Below are 15,313 nucleotides of genomic sequence, written 5' to 3' on the forward strand. Positions count from 1 at the left end.
TATGGTACAATGTGATCTTGCTGGTGCTCTCAGTGTACTTTGCTGGTGCTCTTATTGTACTCTGTTGGTGTACTTTAAGAATCAATGCCATATATGGCTTTTGTTCATGTGAATGGATGGATCTATTTATTAGTTAATGCCATTTCTAGAGCTGGCTTTTGTTCATGTGGATGGATGTGATCTTGCTATTTATTAGTTAATCAATGCATGGAATGGACTATGTTCATGTGGATGGTTCTTTTTATATCTTCTTATGATTGATATGTTCATGACAATGGTGCATACTATTGGATAGAGTAACTTTGTTGTTGGATACATTGTTGGATATGTTGTTAAGGTCTAGGCTAAAACCACCTAAACCTATCAATTAAGGTTTTGGTGGCTCGGGGTCGAAGAAAACACCTAAACCTATCAGCTAGGCTCTAGGGTGGCTCGGGGTTGATGAAACCACCTAAACCTATCAATTAGGGTTTTGGTGGCTCGGGGTCAACGAAACCACCTAAACCTATCAATTAGGGTTTTGGTGGCTTGGGGTCGACAAAAACACCTAAACCTATCATCTAGGCTCTAGGATGGCTCGGGGTCGACAAAAACACCTAAACCCATCAATTAGGGTTTTGGTGGCTCGGGGTCGACGAAACCACGTAAACCTATCATCTAGGCTCTAGGGTGGCTCGGGGTCGATGAAACAACCTAAACCTATCAATTAGGGTTTTGGTGGCTCAGGGTCGACGAAACCACCTAAACCTATCAATTAGGGTTTTGGTGGCTCGGGGTCGACGAAAACACCTAAAATAATCAATTAGGGTTTTGGGTGACAACATAACAAAAGAATGATGAGGAAGCATTTAAGCATAAGAAACTATTCCTTTTGCAAATGCATCTAAGCATTTAAGCATGAGTGTAACATAAGCATTTTCCAATGCTTTGTATGTCATCATTTTCAGCAACAAACTAGCAACCATTTTCAGCAACAAACTAGCAACCATTTTCAGCATCAGTATAACATAAGAAAACAATACTTACTGCAGTTCAACACATTATAGGCATACACAACCATTGTTCACAATACATAGTGGAGTTCAAATGCACAATCCATCCTTTTCTCACAAAAGGATGAATAGCATAACTACTAGGTAGAGAAACATCCAGAGTTCACAATTACTAGAACCATACATTACACAACCATAATTCTAAGTTACTAGGTCATTGCACAGCCATCCTTCCCAAAAAAGCTCTACAATGCCCAATAATCTCACTTCATCTTCTTCAGTTCTGTAAGATGGCCTGGATCCCCTTGATCTTCTCTTTAAGCTTCTCCTCTGCCATCATGAGCTCACAAATCTTAAGCTCTTGCATGTACTTCTCTTCATTATGGTTTTCCTTGAGCTTCAGCAGATCAGCAACCTGAAACTTCAACTCTAGCTTCTCTTGGGTCAGCTTCTCCTCAAACTTTGTGAACTCTGCATTCTTCAACTCCAAATTCATCCTAGCCTCACTAAGAAATTCCTTCTCTTTCATATTCTTCAACTTCAGGTTCTGGATGGCAGTTGCTTGAGCACTTGTCAGGTTGCACACGAGTTCATACTTCTGTTGAAGCTTCTCTGTAACTTCATCTTTCTTTGCCATTTCTGCCTTCATACCAGCCACCAATTCAGCTCTACATTGGTGCTGATATGTGATGTTGGACTGCAGATAACTGAAATCCACAACCCTCTCCTCCTAAAAGTCCACAAGTTGATGCACATCTTTCACTAACTTGTCATAGTCTGCATCCACTTTGTTCTTTTCTTCTGTCGAATGGTGAATAGTTAAAGCACTTTCAAGATTATCATTCACCCTAACACACTTGCTCTCTTCAACCATTGACCAAAGCTTCAACAATGCATTCTCCATTGTTAGGGGCCACTACTCATCAACCCACTGAACAAACCCACAATTCTGACCTTCCTGGAAAAATAACAAGGGCAAAATTTAGTACAATACAACTACTATGAGTAGTAAGCAACAGTTAGTTCATGGCAGTAGCTAATGTTGGTACTGACCAACACTGAATTTGCACAGCCATGTGCTAAGCAACAGGAGCACATTGTAAAATAACTTAATGTAATCCTACAATGGGGGATCAGTATATATTTAGCAGAGTAACGCTCCATTCAACTTAGCATAATAATCAACTTAGAATTGGCCATTAATATAATGGAATCCTACAATGTGCACTACCACTCTACCAGTTAACTACTTTGCCATATATCACTAACAAATGGAACATAGACACCACTGAATGAAGAGTTATTAAACCAGACTACATTAGCCTAGCTAAATACACTACATTAGCCTGCAACAACAAACTAGCTAATGACAGTACCTATTGTCAGCAGTAAGCAACAATTACTTATTAGGAGTAACTGTCGGTGTCAAAACCGGCGGATCTCGGGTAGGGGGTCCCGAACTGTGCGTCTAAGGCGGATGGTAACAGGAGGCGGGGGGCGCGATGTTTACCCAGGTTAGGGCCCTCTCGATGGAGGTAATACCCTACTTCCTGCTTGATTGATCTTGATGATATGCGTATTACAAGAGTGGATCTACCACGAGATCGTAGAGGCTAAACCCTAGAAGCTAGCCTATGGTATGATTGTTGTTGTCCTACGGACTAAACCCTCCGGTTTATATAGACACTGGAGGGGGCTAGGGTTACACAAAGTCGGTTACAAGGGAGGAGATCTACATATCCGTATTGCCAAGCTTGCCTTCCACGCCATGGAGAGTCCCATCCGGACACAGGACGAAGTCTTCAATCTTGTATCTTCATAGTCCAACAGTCCGGCCAAAGGATATAGTCCGGCTGTCCGGAGACCCCCTAATCCAGGACTCCCTCAGTAGCCCCTGAACCAGGCTTGAATGACGATGAGTCCGGGCGCAGATTTGTCTTCGGCATTGCAAGGCGGGTTCCTCCTCTGAATACTCCATAGAAGATCTTGAACACGAGGATAGTGTCCGGCTCTGCAAAACAAGTTCCACATACCACTGTAGAGAGAATAATATTTCCACAAATCTAATCTGCTGACAAGTTTAGCAACATGACATCATGTCATGGCTCGGTCATTATTCGAACCGTTTTTCTCAACTAGCACTGCACATATCGCGAGGCGGTTTTCTTGACACGTCTTGTCGAAGCAGAGATCGTGCCCCCTTATCACGGGATTCTCATCAATACGGACGTGGGTAACCCAATCGTGCCCGTTGGTATGACTACTCGATTTTAGGCAAGTCCCAAACGGCCACGAGGAGGACGCTTGATATTCACCCTCTTTATAAAGAGGCCAAGGCATGTCCTTTTTTCCCTCTCATACTCAGTCGAATCCTTCCCCCGCCTCGAGTTCCAACACCCAAGGCTCGGGTCAGGTGCTTCGGACCTTCAACCATGTCCGGATCCAACCTTCAAGGTCGGTGGATGCCTTCCTCTGTCATAGAGGAAGACGTCAAGAAGCTAAGAGAGGCCAGGTATTTGACCGGTGAAATCTCGCATAGGCTGCCTGCTCGAGGGCAGGTCATTCCCACTCCCAAACCCGGCGAGAGCGTTGTATTCATCTCTCACTTCCTCCAAGGGCTAGGCCTCGCTCTGGATCCCTTTGTTAGGGGGCTCATGTTTTAGTATGGGCTGGATTTCCATGACCTGGCCCCGGATTCCCTCCTTCACATCTCGTCGTTCATCGTCGTGTGTGAGGCCTTCCTTCGCATTACCCCACACTTCGGCCTGTGGCTCAAGACTTTCAATGTGAAGCCGAAGATGATCGAGGGGCGACACGCATAGTGCGGAGGTGCCATAATAAGCAAAAGCGCTGATGTTCCATGGCCAGAGGGTTCCTTCCCAGAGGTGTCCAGTTTATGGCAACGGAAGTGGTTTTATATCATAGCTCCCCGGGGTACCAAGTGGGTAGCTGCCCCTGCCTTTCGCCCGGGCCCCCCACCACAACTGACGTCATGGATCAACAAGGGGTTGGAATGGGGGCTAGTAAATGATGTGCCGATATTGCAGAGTCACATCTGAGATCTCCTCGAGGGAGATGTCAGCCTAGCCACGGTAATGCAAGTCATGCTAGTTCATCGAGTCCCGCCTTGCAAACGTCGACCCCTCCGTATGTGGGAGTTAACCCCGGAAGGACCGCGAACTATTCAGCACTTCCTCGGCATGACGATCGAAGAGATGTACAAATTGTTCTTCGGACCACAAATAAGGTGTCCGGACACCACCAAGGATGCAGGTTGATGACCCACAAGTATAGGGGATCTATCGTAGTCCTTTTGATAAGAGTGTCGAACCCAACGAGGAGCAGAAGGAAATGATAAGCGGTTTCCAGCAAGGTATTCTCTGCAAGTACTGAAATAAGTGGTAACAGATAGTTTTGTGATAGGATAATTTGTAACGAGCAACAAGTAACAAAATTAAATAAAGTGCAGCAAGGTGGCCCAATCCTTTTTGTAGCAAAGGACAAGCCTGGACAAACTCTTATATAGAGAAAAGCGCTGCCGAGGACACATGGGAATATCGTCAAGCTAGTTTTCATCACATTCATATGATTCGCGTTCGATACTTTGATAATTTGGTATGTGGGTGGACCGGTGCTTGGGTACTGTCCTTACTTGGACAAGCATACCACTTATGATTAACCTCTATTGCAAGCATCCGCAACTACAACAAAAGTATTAAGGTAAACCTAACCATAGCATGAAACATATGGATCCAAATCAGCCCCTTACAAAGCAACGCATAAACTAGGGTTTAAGATTCTGTCACTCTAGCAACCCATCATCTACTTATTACTTCCCAATGCCTTCCTCTAGGTCCAAATAATGGTGAAGTGTCATGTAGTCGACGTTCACATAACACCACTAGAGGAGAGACAACATACATCTCATCAAAAGATCGAACGAATACCAAATTCACATGACTACTAATAGCAAGACTTCTCCCATGTCCTCAAGAACAAAAGTAACTACTCACAAATCATAAACATGTTCATAATCAGAGGGGTATTAATATGCATATAGGATCTGAACATATGATCTTCCACCAATTAAACCAACTAGCATCAACTACAAGGAGTAATTAACACTACTAGCAACCTACTAGCACCAATCCCGAACTTGCAGACAAGAATTGGATACAAGAGATGAACTAGGGTTTTGAGAGGAGATGGTGCTGATGAAGGTGTTGATGGAGATTGCCCTCTCCCGATGATAGGAGCGTTGGCGATGATGATGGCGATGATTTCCTCCTCCCGGAGGGAAGTTTCCCTGGCAGAATAGCTCTACCGGAGCCCTAGATTGGTTCCGCCAAGGTTCCGCCTCGTGGCAGCGTAGTTTCATCCGAGAAGATGGCTTCTTATTTCTTTCCCATCGAAAGACTTCATATAGCAGAAGATGGACACCGGAGGGCCACCAGGGGGCCCACGAGGTAGGGGGCACGCCCAGGGGGATAGGGCGCGCCCCCACCCTCGTGGGCACGGTGTGGCCCCCTTGGTGAATCTCTTTCGCTGAGTATTTTTATATAATCTGAAAACGTCTTCCGTGAAGTTTCAGGACTTTTGGAGCTGTGCAGAATAGGTCTCTAATATTTGCTCCTTTTCCAGCCCAGAATCCCAGCTGCCGACATTCTCCCTCTTAATGTAAACCTTGTAAAATAAGAGAGAATAGGCATAAGTATTGTGACATAATGTGTAATAACAGCCCATAATGCAATAAATATTGATATATTTATTGATATAAAAACATGATGAAAAATGGATGTATCAACTCCCCAAAGCTTAGACCTCGCTTGTCCTCAAGCGAAATCCGAAATCGAAAAATATGTCCACATGTTTAGAGATAGAGGTGTCGATAAAAATAAAATACGTACATGAGGGCATCATGATCGTTCTTAGAACAACAACTTATATAATTCTTGTCATATAATCTCTTATGCTAGAGTAATAATTCAATCACAATTTCAAGTATGAATCGTAAACTTCATTGAAAACTAACAAACTATAATCTCAGTCATTGGAGCAATTGCAATTTATCATAACATAGGAAAGAGTCAATGTATAAGAGCTTTTCAGCAAGTACACATACTCAACTATCATATAATCTTTCACAATTGCTGACACTCACGCAATACTTATGGGTATAGAGTTTTAATTGGACACAGAGAAAGATAGGGGCTTATAGTTTTGCCTCCCAACGTTTTACCTCAAGGGTAATGTCAACAATAATAGTTCATGAAAACTCACATCCAATTAGCCATATATACCAGGATCTTTCCAACATACCGTGCTTGCCAAAGGATAAAATGTAAAAAGGAAGGGTGAAGATCACCATGACTCTTATGAAAGGTAGGAAGTGAAAGTAAAAGATAGGCCCTTCGCAGAGGGAAGCAGAGGTTGTCATGCACTTTTATGGTTGGATGCACAAAATCTTAATGTGAAAGACCGTCACTTTATATTGCCACTTGTGATATGGACCTTTGTTATGCAGTCTGTCGCTTTTATTTCTTCCATATCGCACGATCGTATAAAGCTTATTTTCTCCCACACTAATAAGTCATACCTATTTAGAGAGCAATTTTTATTGCTTGCACCGATGACAACTTACTTGGAGGATCTTACTCAATCCATAGGTAGGTATGATGGACTCTTATGGCAAAACTGGTTTAAGGGTATTTGGAAGCACAAGTAGTATCTCTACTTGGTGCAATGAATTTGGCTAGCATGAGGGGGAAAGGGAAGCTCAACCATGTTGGATGATCCATGACAATATAATTTATCTCAGATGTAAGAAAACATAACCCATTATGTTGTCTTCCTTGTCCAATGTCAACTCTTTAGCATGTCATATTTTAATGAGTGCTCTCAGTTATAAAAGATGTCCAAGATAGTATATTTATATGTGAAGACCTCTCTTTCTTTATTACTTCCTATTAATTGCAACGATGACCAAAACTATGTTTGTCAACTCTCAACAACTTTTATTCATCATACTCTTTCTATGTGAGCTCATTACTATCCATAAGATCCATATGATCTCTTTGTTTCCTTTTTATTCTTTCTCTTTTCTTTTATCCACTTAGGATCATGGCAAAACAATCAAGCCCTTGACTCAGCACTAATCTTTATTATATATAGCTCACGGACTCGATTACATAGAAGGACCATAAAGCAAAACTCACAACTAGATCATACTAAAAGCTTTTATTCTACTAGATCAAGATATTATCAAAAGGATCGAACTAAGAAAAACGGTAAAGATAAAAGTGATGGTGATACGATACCAGGGCACTCCCCCAAGCTTGGCAGTTGCCAAGGGGAGTGCCCATACCCGATGCTCAATTCTTCTTTGTTGGTGAAGAAGGGCGAGTTCACTACAAAAAAAGACACATCCGTGACATTTTGGGCCAAACGAATTTTTTTCCTGTCATACATATGACACTTCTATGATGATAATTGTGACAAAACCCGGTATCATCATAGATGTGGTGGGCTCCTACTTCTATGACAAAAAATCAAGACAGAAAATGGGCTTTTCGTCCTGGGCGGGCCGGAGACGCAGCTGCATGACATTCTTTGGGCCGTCCATGACGGAAAAACCCGTGGTAGAAGCGAGGGGGAGGAAAATTTCGGGGAGTTCCCGGTTACGGTGGGAGGTCGGGGGCCGAGCGATGCGCGTTTATCTCGTACACGTACGCGCGTGTGTGCGAGGCGTTGGCTCTAACTGAACCCGAGCGATTGCACTACAGGCTACGCGTTACTGAACCCAAGCGATCGATCGATGGCTGTTAACTGAACCCGATCGATCGATTCCTTCGCTACTGCTGCTAACTGAAGCTGATCGATGCTGCCTCTGGGATGAACAGTGAGCGTTGCGCGAGGGGGGGGGGTTGGATGAACAGTGAGCGGTGGCGTTGCCTCTGGATGAACAGGACCCCGTGGTGTGGTGGAGGGCTGGATGAACAGTAGCCGGTGGAGGGGTGCCCGTGGAGGGGTGGTTGAACAGGACCCCGTGGTGTGGAGGGCTGGATGAACAGTGGACGATGGAGGGGTGGTTGAACAGTAGCCGGTGGAATACCACGCGGTGGAGGCTGGATGAACAGGAGCCCATGGAGGCTGGAGGAGGTCAACGGTAGCCCGTGGAGGCTGGAGGAGGTCGACGGTGGAGATGAACAGTATCCGGTGGAGCCCCGTTTTGCGGTACGCCACACCCCTCCCGATCAACAGGACCCCTGTTTTGACCGTAGCGCTCCAACACAAGTCTGTTTCGTCCGTTTTGCGGTACGCCACACCCCTCCCGATCAACAGGACCCCCATTTCAACCGTAGGAGGTCCGTTTCCTCCGTTTTGCGGTACGCCACACCCCTCCTGATCAACAGGACCCCCGTTTCGACCGTAGGAGGTCCGTTTCCTCCATTTTGCGGTACGCCAGACCCCCACCCGATCAACAGGACCCTGTTCCGAACGTAGGAGGTCTGTTTCCTCCGTTGTGCGGTACGCCAGGCCTCGTTTCCATCGCCTGTTTCGTCCAAGCCCTCCCGACGAACACGACCACGCATTCCGTTCCGACCCAGCCGGTTGGATCCCACGCGTTCCGTTGCCTCCCGATGAACACGACGCATTCCGTTGCCTCCCCATGAACACGAATGTAATGCTATTTATGTACTTTGTTTGACGTGGCGAGTGTAAGCCAACTATGTACCTTCCCCTTTTATTATCTATTTACATGGGATGTTGTGAAGATTGCCTTACTTGCGACATTGCTTTCAATGCGGTTATGCCTCTAAGTCATGCTTCGACACGTAGGAGATATAGCCGCATCGAGGGCGTTACAAGTTGGTATCAGAGCCTTCCCCGACCTTAGGAGCCCCCACTGCTTGATCGTTTTTAGCAGCCGTTGTTGAGTCTAGAAAAATGTTTTGAGTCATTTAGGAATTATATACCGGAGAGTTTAGGAATTCTTTTTACTCCACAGTCCCTTCATCGCTTTGGTAAGGCATCCTGACGTAGAGTTTTGACTCTTCTCTTCTCAAATTTCACTAAAAAAAATTTTAGGATCACGCGGGTATCTTGGAATCGTTTCGATGGATTTGTGACGAGAACATTGTTCTTGGTGCCTCCTATCTTTAGGGGTTGTGGCAGTGTCCCGGGGAGTTGAGCTCCGAGGTGTTGTCGTCACAATTTTATCATTGCAGTTCTGGAATACCTGAGTTTAGTTCGCCGACATCGAAAATCTCTTTTATGCATTTGTTGGTGAGATAACCTCGATGCCACCCAGTACTGGGGCGGGAGTTCGGGAGTATTTCCATAACTTGTATAACGGATGCTTTTCGAAGGTTGAGGTAGATGGTTTCCGAAGTTTTTCTCGGTTATGTGTTGAAGGATGGATACAGCTGGATGTAGGTTTTGCTAGATTTGGGTGAGATATTATGCTTCCCCTATATCCCCAACACCTGATTGCATAACCGGAAAGCTTCGAGAGTTTCATAGGTGGGAATTCTTGTAGCTCTAGTTCTTCTTCCACGGATATTTGGTTTGAGATTGGGTGATCTTTACCAAGTATTCGTTCTTGCTCCGTACCTTGTTGATTTTGTTCCTCTACCTAAATTCTAAGTGGCTTCTCAATTTATGGATACGTGACCATTTCAAGTGGAATGCATTCGTTCTTATGTTCGGATGTGAAGACTATATGTTGCAATTTCAACCCGCTTGATTCAGCTTCAATTTTATCTGTTAATGTGCTAACGGATGTCACCCTCTTCAGGATGGCTCCCGCTAAGGGCAACAATCAGAATCAGAATCAGGATCCGCCACCACCTCCCCCTCCTCCGGAGGCATGGCAAGCTGTGATGGCTGCTACCAATGCAAACACGCAGTTGATCATGCAAATTCTTCAAGAGTGCAACCAAGTGAACCAAGGCAACCAAGGCAACCAGGGCAACAATCAGAATCACTTTGCTACACTCAACCAGTTCCTTGCTAACCAGCCAAAGACCTTCAGCAATTGTGTTGAGGCAACTGATGCTGACGATTGGCTTGTGGACTTGTGCAAGCATTTCGAGTGCAGTAACGTCAGGCCTGAGGACTTTGTCAAGTTCGCTTCCTTCCAACTCAAAGACCAAGCTGCAGAATGGTTCCAGCAGTACAAAGATTCCAGAGGAGGCCGTGTGATTACCTGGGATGAATTCCGTCAAGACTTCAAAGCTCATCATATTCCTCAGAGCGTGGTTGAAAGCAAGCGTGAGGAATTCCGCAACCTGAAGCAAGGCTCTATATCTATCTATGACTACAACAAGTTGTTTCAGAAGCTCGCCCGCTTTGCTAAGCAGGACGTCCCTGATGAGAAGAGCATGGTATACCAGTTCAGGGGTGGTCTCAGAAAAGAAATCCAGCTAGCTCTTGTTCTCTTTGAGCCCTTGAGGTACGATGAGTTCTACAACATGGCATTGAAGCAAGAGGCTGCTCAACTGAAGTGTGATGCTTCCAAGAAGCGAGTCAGAGATGCTACTCCTTCTTCCTCTACTCAAGTGGCCAAGCAGCAGAAGTATTGGCTTCCTCCTTCTTCGTTCTGTCAGCCGTATTAGAAGAGCAAAGGTGGCAGTGGATCTTCCCATCCACCCAACCCTGGCTTTTAGAACAAGACTTCATCTCAAGCTCCAAGATCGAGTGCTCCGTATCACCGTCCGCTTTCAGAAGTCACGTGCAACAAGTGCCAACAAAAGGGTCATTATGCCAACAAGTGCTTCAACAAGAGGCGCCTCCCTCCTCCTCCTCCTGTGAGATCGACAAGTACAGCTGTGGTCAAGCATAACCCCAAGCACTCCAAGGTCAACTTGATGAACGCAGCTCAGGCAGAGGACTCGTCAGATGTCATCATGGGTAACCTTCCTGTTAACAATGTTCCTGCAAAAGTACTTTTTGACACTGGTGCATTGCATTGTTTCATTTCCAAACCTTTTGCATCAAAGTATGAGTGCGATTATCAGTATTTGCAAAGTTCCTTGCAAATCGTGTCACTGGGCAAGCAAATGACAGCTAATACCTGCGTCCCGGGTGTTACTATCACGTTGGCCGACTACAAATTTCTAGCTTCTCCTATTGTTTTGGGCGACTCGGATATTGATCTTATTCTCGGAATGGAATTGCTTTCTAAGCACAAGGCGCATCTTGATTGTGCTGCCAGGCAGATTCAATTGACTCATTCGTCTGAGGATGTAATTATCTTTGCCGCTCGTGATGATACAATCCGTCTGTTTTCTCTCAATGAGAAGGGCGAACTGGATGCTATCTCGCAAATTCCAGTCGTTTGCGAATATCAAGACGTCTTTCCAGAAGAGCTTCCAGGAATGCCTCCGCACCGGCCAATTGAATTCGTCATCGATCTTGAGCCTGGCACGGAACCGGTTTGCAAGCGTCCGTACAAGCTCGGACCTGAAGAGTTGAAGGAGCTGAAGAAGCAACTCGATATTCAAGAGTGAATGGGTCTCATCCGACCTAGTTCCTCTCCGCGGGGTTGTGGAGTACTCTTTGTGAAGAAGAAGGATGGAACGGACCGACTTTGTGTTGACTACCGTCCATTGAACAAGAAGACTATCAAGAACAAATACCCACTTCCCAACATCAATGAGATGTTCGAACAACTCAAAGGTGCCCAAGTATTCTCCAAGCTTGATCTCCGTATGGGTTATCACCAGATTCGAATCCATGAGCAAGATATTCCCAAGACGGCTTTCAGGACAAGCTATGGTTCATATGAATACACTGTCATGTCTTTTGGCCTCGTCAACGCTCCTCCGACTTTCTCTCGCATGATGAACTTCATCTTCAACGCCTACACAAACGACTTTGCTTTGGTCTATCTCGACGACATTCTGGTCTTTTTGAAGAACAAGGAAGATCATGCCAAGCATTTGCGTTTGGTGCTCGATAAGCTCAGGGAACATCAATTCTACGCCAAGTTCTCAAAGTGCAAGTTTTGGCTCGATGAGGTTCTTTATCTTGGGCATATCATCTCTGCCAAGGGCATTGCGGTAAATCCTGAGAAGGTGTCTGCAATTGTGAATTGGGAACCACCTCAGACCGTGAAGCAACTCCGTAGCTTCCTCGGTCTCGCAAGCTACTGTCGAAGGTTCGTTGAGAACTTCTCAAAGATCGCGAAGCCTCTTTCAAACCTTCTCTAGAAGCACGTCAAGTACATTTGGTCTCCGGAATGTGACATTGCTTTCAACACATTGAAAGAGAAATTGGTCACTGCTCCAGTTCTGACTCCTCCTGATGAATCCAAACCGTTCGAGGTCTTCTGCGATGCCTCTCTCCAAGGTCTTGGTGCAGTGTTGATGCAAGAGAAGAAAGTTGTGGCTTATACCTCTCGCCAGTTGAAGCCCAACGAGAAGAACTACCCCACTCATGACCTAGAGTTGGCGGCAGTTGTGCATGCTCTGTTGACTTGGAGACATCTTTTATTGGGAAGAAAAGTGGACATCTTCACTGACCACAAGAGTCTCAAGTACATCTTCACTCAGCCTAATCTCAACCTCAGGCAGACTCGATGGGTCGAAATGATTCAAGAGTATAATCCGAGTATCGAGTATACTCCGGGCAAGGCCAATGTGATTGCTGACTCATTGAGCAGGAAAGCATACTGCAACTGTCTGATTCTCAAGCCTTATCAACCCGAGCTTTGTGAAGCTCTCCGCAAACTTAATCTGCAAGTTGTTCCTCAAGGTTTCCTCGCCAACCTTCAAGTCTCTCCTACCTTGGAAGACCATATTCGCGAGGCTCAACTTCTTGATGCTATGGTGAAGAAGGTGAAGATTGGGATTGCCAAGAGTCAACCCAAGTACAAGTGCTACTGCCTTGATGACAAGGATACTCTCTTCTTCGAGGATCATATTGTTGTGCCCAAAGGTGACCTTCGTAAAGTGATCATGAACGAGGCTCACAATTCTCTCCTCTCCATCCACCCTGGGAGTACGAAGATGTATTAGGACCTCAAGCAGGCTTATTGGTGGACTCGAATGAAGCGCGAGATTGCTCAGTTCGTGAATGAGTGTGATGTCTACAGAAGAGTGAAGGCAGAACACCAAAGGCCAGTTGGTCTCCTCCAACCTCTTGCCATTCTAGAATGGAAGTTTGACCACATTGAGATGGACTTCGTGACTGGGTTTCCAAAGTCCAAGCGTGCCAATGATGCTATATTCGTTGTCATCGACAAACTCACTAAAGTGGCTCACTTTCTGCCTATCAAAGAGTCTATCACTGCAGCTCAATTGGCGGAGCTGTATACCTCTCGGATTGTCTCGCTGCATGGTATTCCACAGGTGATCTCTTCAGACCGTGGCAGCATCTTTACCTAGTTTTGGGATTCTTTTCAGAAGACCATGGGCACCAACATCCGCTTCAGCACAGCTTTCCATCCTCAAACTAGCGGTCAAGTCGAGCGTGTCAATCAGATTCTTGAAGATATGCTCAGGGCTTGTGTGATCTCTTTCGGTATGAAGTGGGAGGATTGTCTTCCATATGCTGAATTCTCCTACAACAACAGTTTTCAAGCAAGTTCGGGCAAGGCCCCATTCGAAATTCTGTATGGCAAGAAGTGCCGTACCCCTCTCAACTGGTCTGAAACCGGTGAACGTCAACTTCTTGGTAATGACTTAATCACAGAGGCAGAGGAGATGTGTAAAGTAATTCGAGATAACCTCAAAGTAGCGCAATCGCGCCAGAAGAGCTACTATGATAGTAAGCACCGTGATTTGGCTTTTGAGATCGGAGATCATGTTTACCTCCACATCTCTCCAATGAAAGGTACTCATCGCTTCGATATCAAAGGGAAGCTTGCCCCTAGATACGTGGGTCCTTTCAAGATCGTCAGCAAGAGAGGCGATCTCTCCTATCAACTCGAGCTTCCTTCAAACTTTGCAAATGTGCACGACGTGTTCCATGTCTCTCAGCTCCGCAAGTGCTTCAAGTTCCTGACCGCACCGTCAACTTCGAAGACATTGATCTCCAAGAAGATCTCTCTTATCGTGAGCACCCCGTTGCTATTCTTGAAGAGACCGAACGCAAGACTCGTAATAAGTCAATCAAATTCCTCAAAGTCAAGTGGTCACACCATTCCGACCGTGAAGCCACCTGGGAACGCGAGGATCACCTCCATTCTAAGTACCCGGCGTTCTTCCAGTCCTAGATCTCGGGACGAGATCCTTTCGTAGTGGTGGAGTGTTGTAACACCCCGGATGTAATTTACCTAATATGTAATCCAACTCTTGCCGTTTCCGGCGCTAAGTTATTTTATTTTCTCGGGTTCGGGTTTTTGTCTCCGTTGTGTTGTTGTCGTTGTCATGCATATCATATCATGTCATCATGTGCATTGCATTTGCATACGTGTTTGTCTCATGCAACCGAGCATTTTCCCCGTTGTCCGTTTTGCATTCCGGTGCTCCTATCTCCTCCGGTGGTCCTTTCTACCTTCCTTTCGTGTGTGGGGGCTAAACATTTCCGGATTGGACCGAGACTTGCCAAGCGGCCTTGGTTTACTACCGTAGACCGCCTGTCAAGTTTCGTACCATTTGGACTTCGTTTGATGCTCCAACGGTTAACCGAGGGACCGAGAAGGCCTCGTGTGTGTTGCAGCCGAACACCCTTCCGATTTGGCCCAAAACCCACCAAATCCCTCTCCATCATCTAGAGCGTTCGATCACGATCGCGTGGCCGAAAACCACACCTCATTTGGACACCCCTAGCTCCTCCTATGCCTATAAATAGGTCCTCCTCCGAATTCCCGGATCTCCTTCGTCCCCAAACCCTAAAAAATCGCATCGCGCCGCGCCGGACATGTCCATCCCTGGCCGGACGCTTCACACCGCCGTGCCCGGCCAGTGACAGCGCGCCACGTGTCGCCGCCGCATCGCTCCCGCCGCCGGCCCGCTCGGCCCGCCGCGGGCCCCCGAGCCCGTTTTCCTCCGCGCCGCCCGCGCCTGCCCTTCCCCGCCCGAGCCGGCAGGCTCCTTCGCCGGCCACCGCGATCGCCATCGCCAGTCACCGCCTCGCCTTGTCGCCCCCTCGTCGCCAGCCATCACCTCGGCCGCCGATCCTCGCCGCCCGCGGCCACTCCGGCGCGCCGCTCCTCGCCAGCCCCGGATCCGGCGAGATCCGGCCGGCCCGCTCCTCCGGTGAGCTCCGGCAGCCGCCTCCCCGACGAACTCCGGCACCGACCCCGGTGAACATCGACCCGCGCGCCGCCCGTTCTCAGATCCAGATCTGAAACCCTAGGGTTGACTTCATTTTTT

At 46.6% G+C, this 15,313-nt stretch overlaps 1 pseudogene; it reads right to left on the reverse strand.

The window, feature by feature from the left end:
* Positions 1-1,269: 1,269 nt before the first annotated feature.
* On the reverse strand, positions 1,270-15,056 carry LOC147965437 (uncharacterized; annotated as a pseudogene).
* Positions 15,057-15,313: the final 257 nt, after the last annotated feature.

This window comes from Triticum urartu, chromosome 6A (genome assembly GCF_056163025.1).
Source record: "Triticum urartu cultivar PI428250 chromosome 6A, HENAU_Tu73, whole genome shotgun sequence".
NCBI lineage: Eukaryota > Viridiplantae > Streptophyta > Magnoliopsida > Poales > Poaceae > Triticum > Triticum urartu.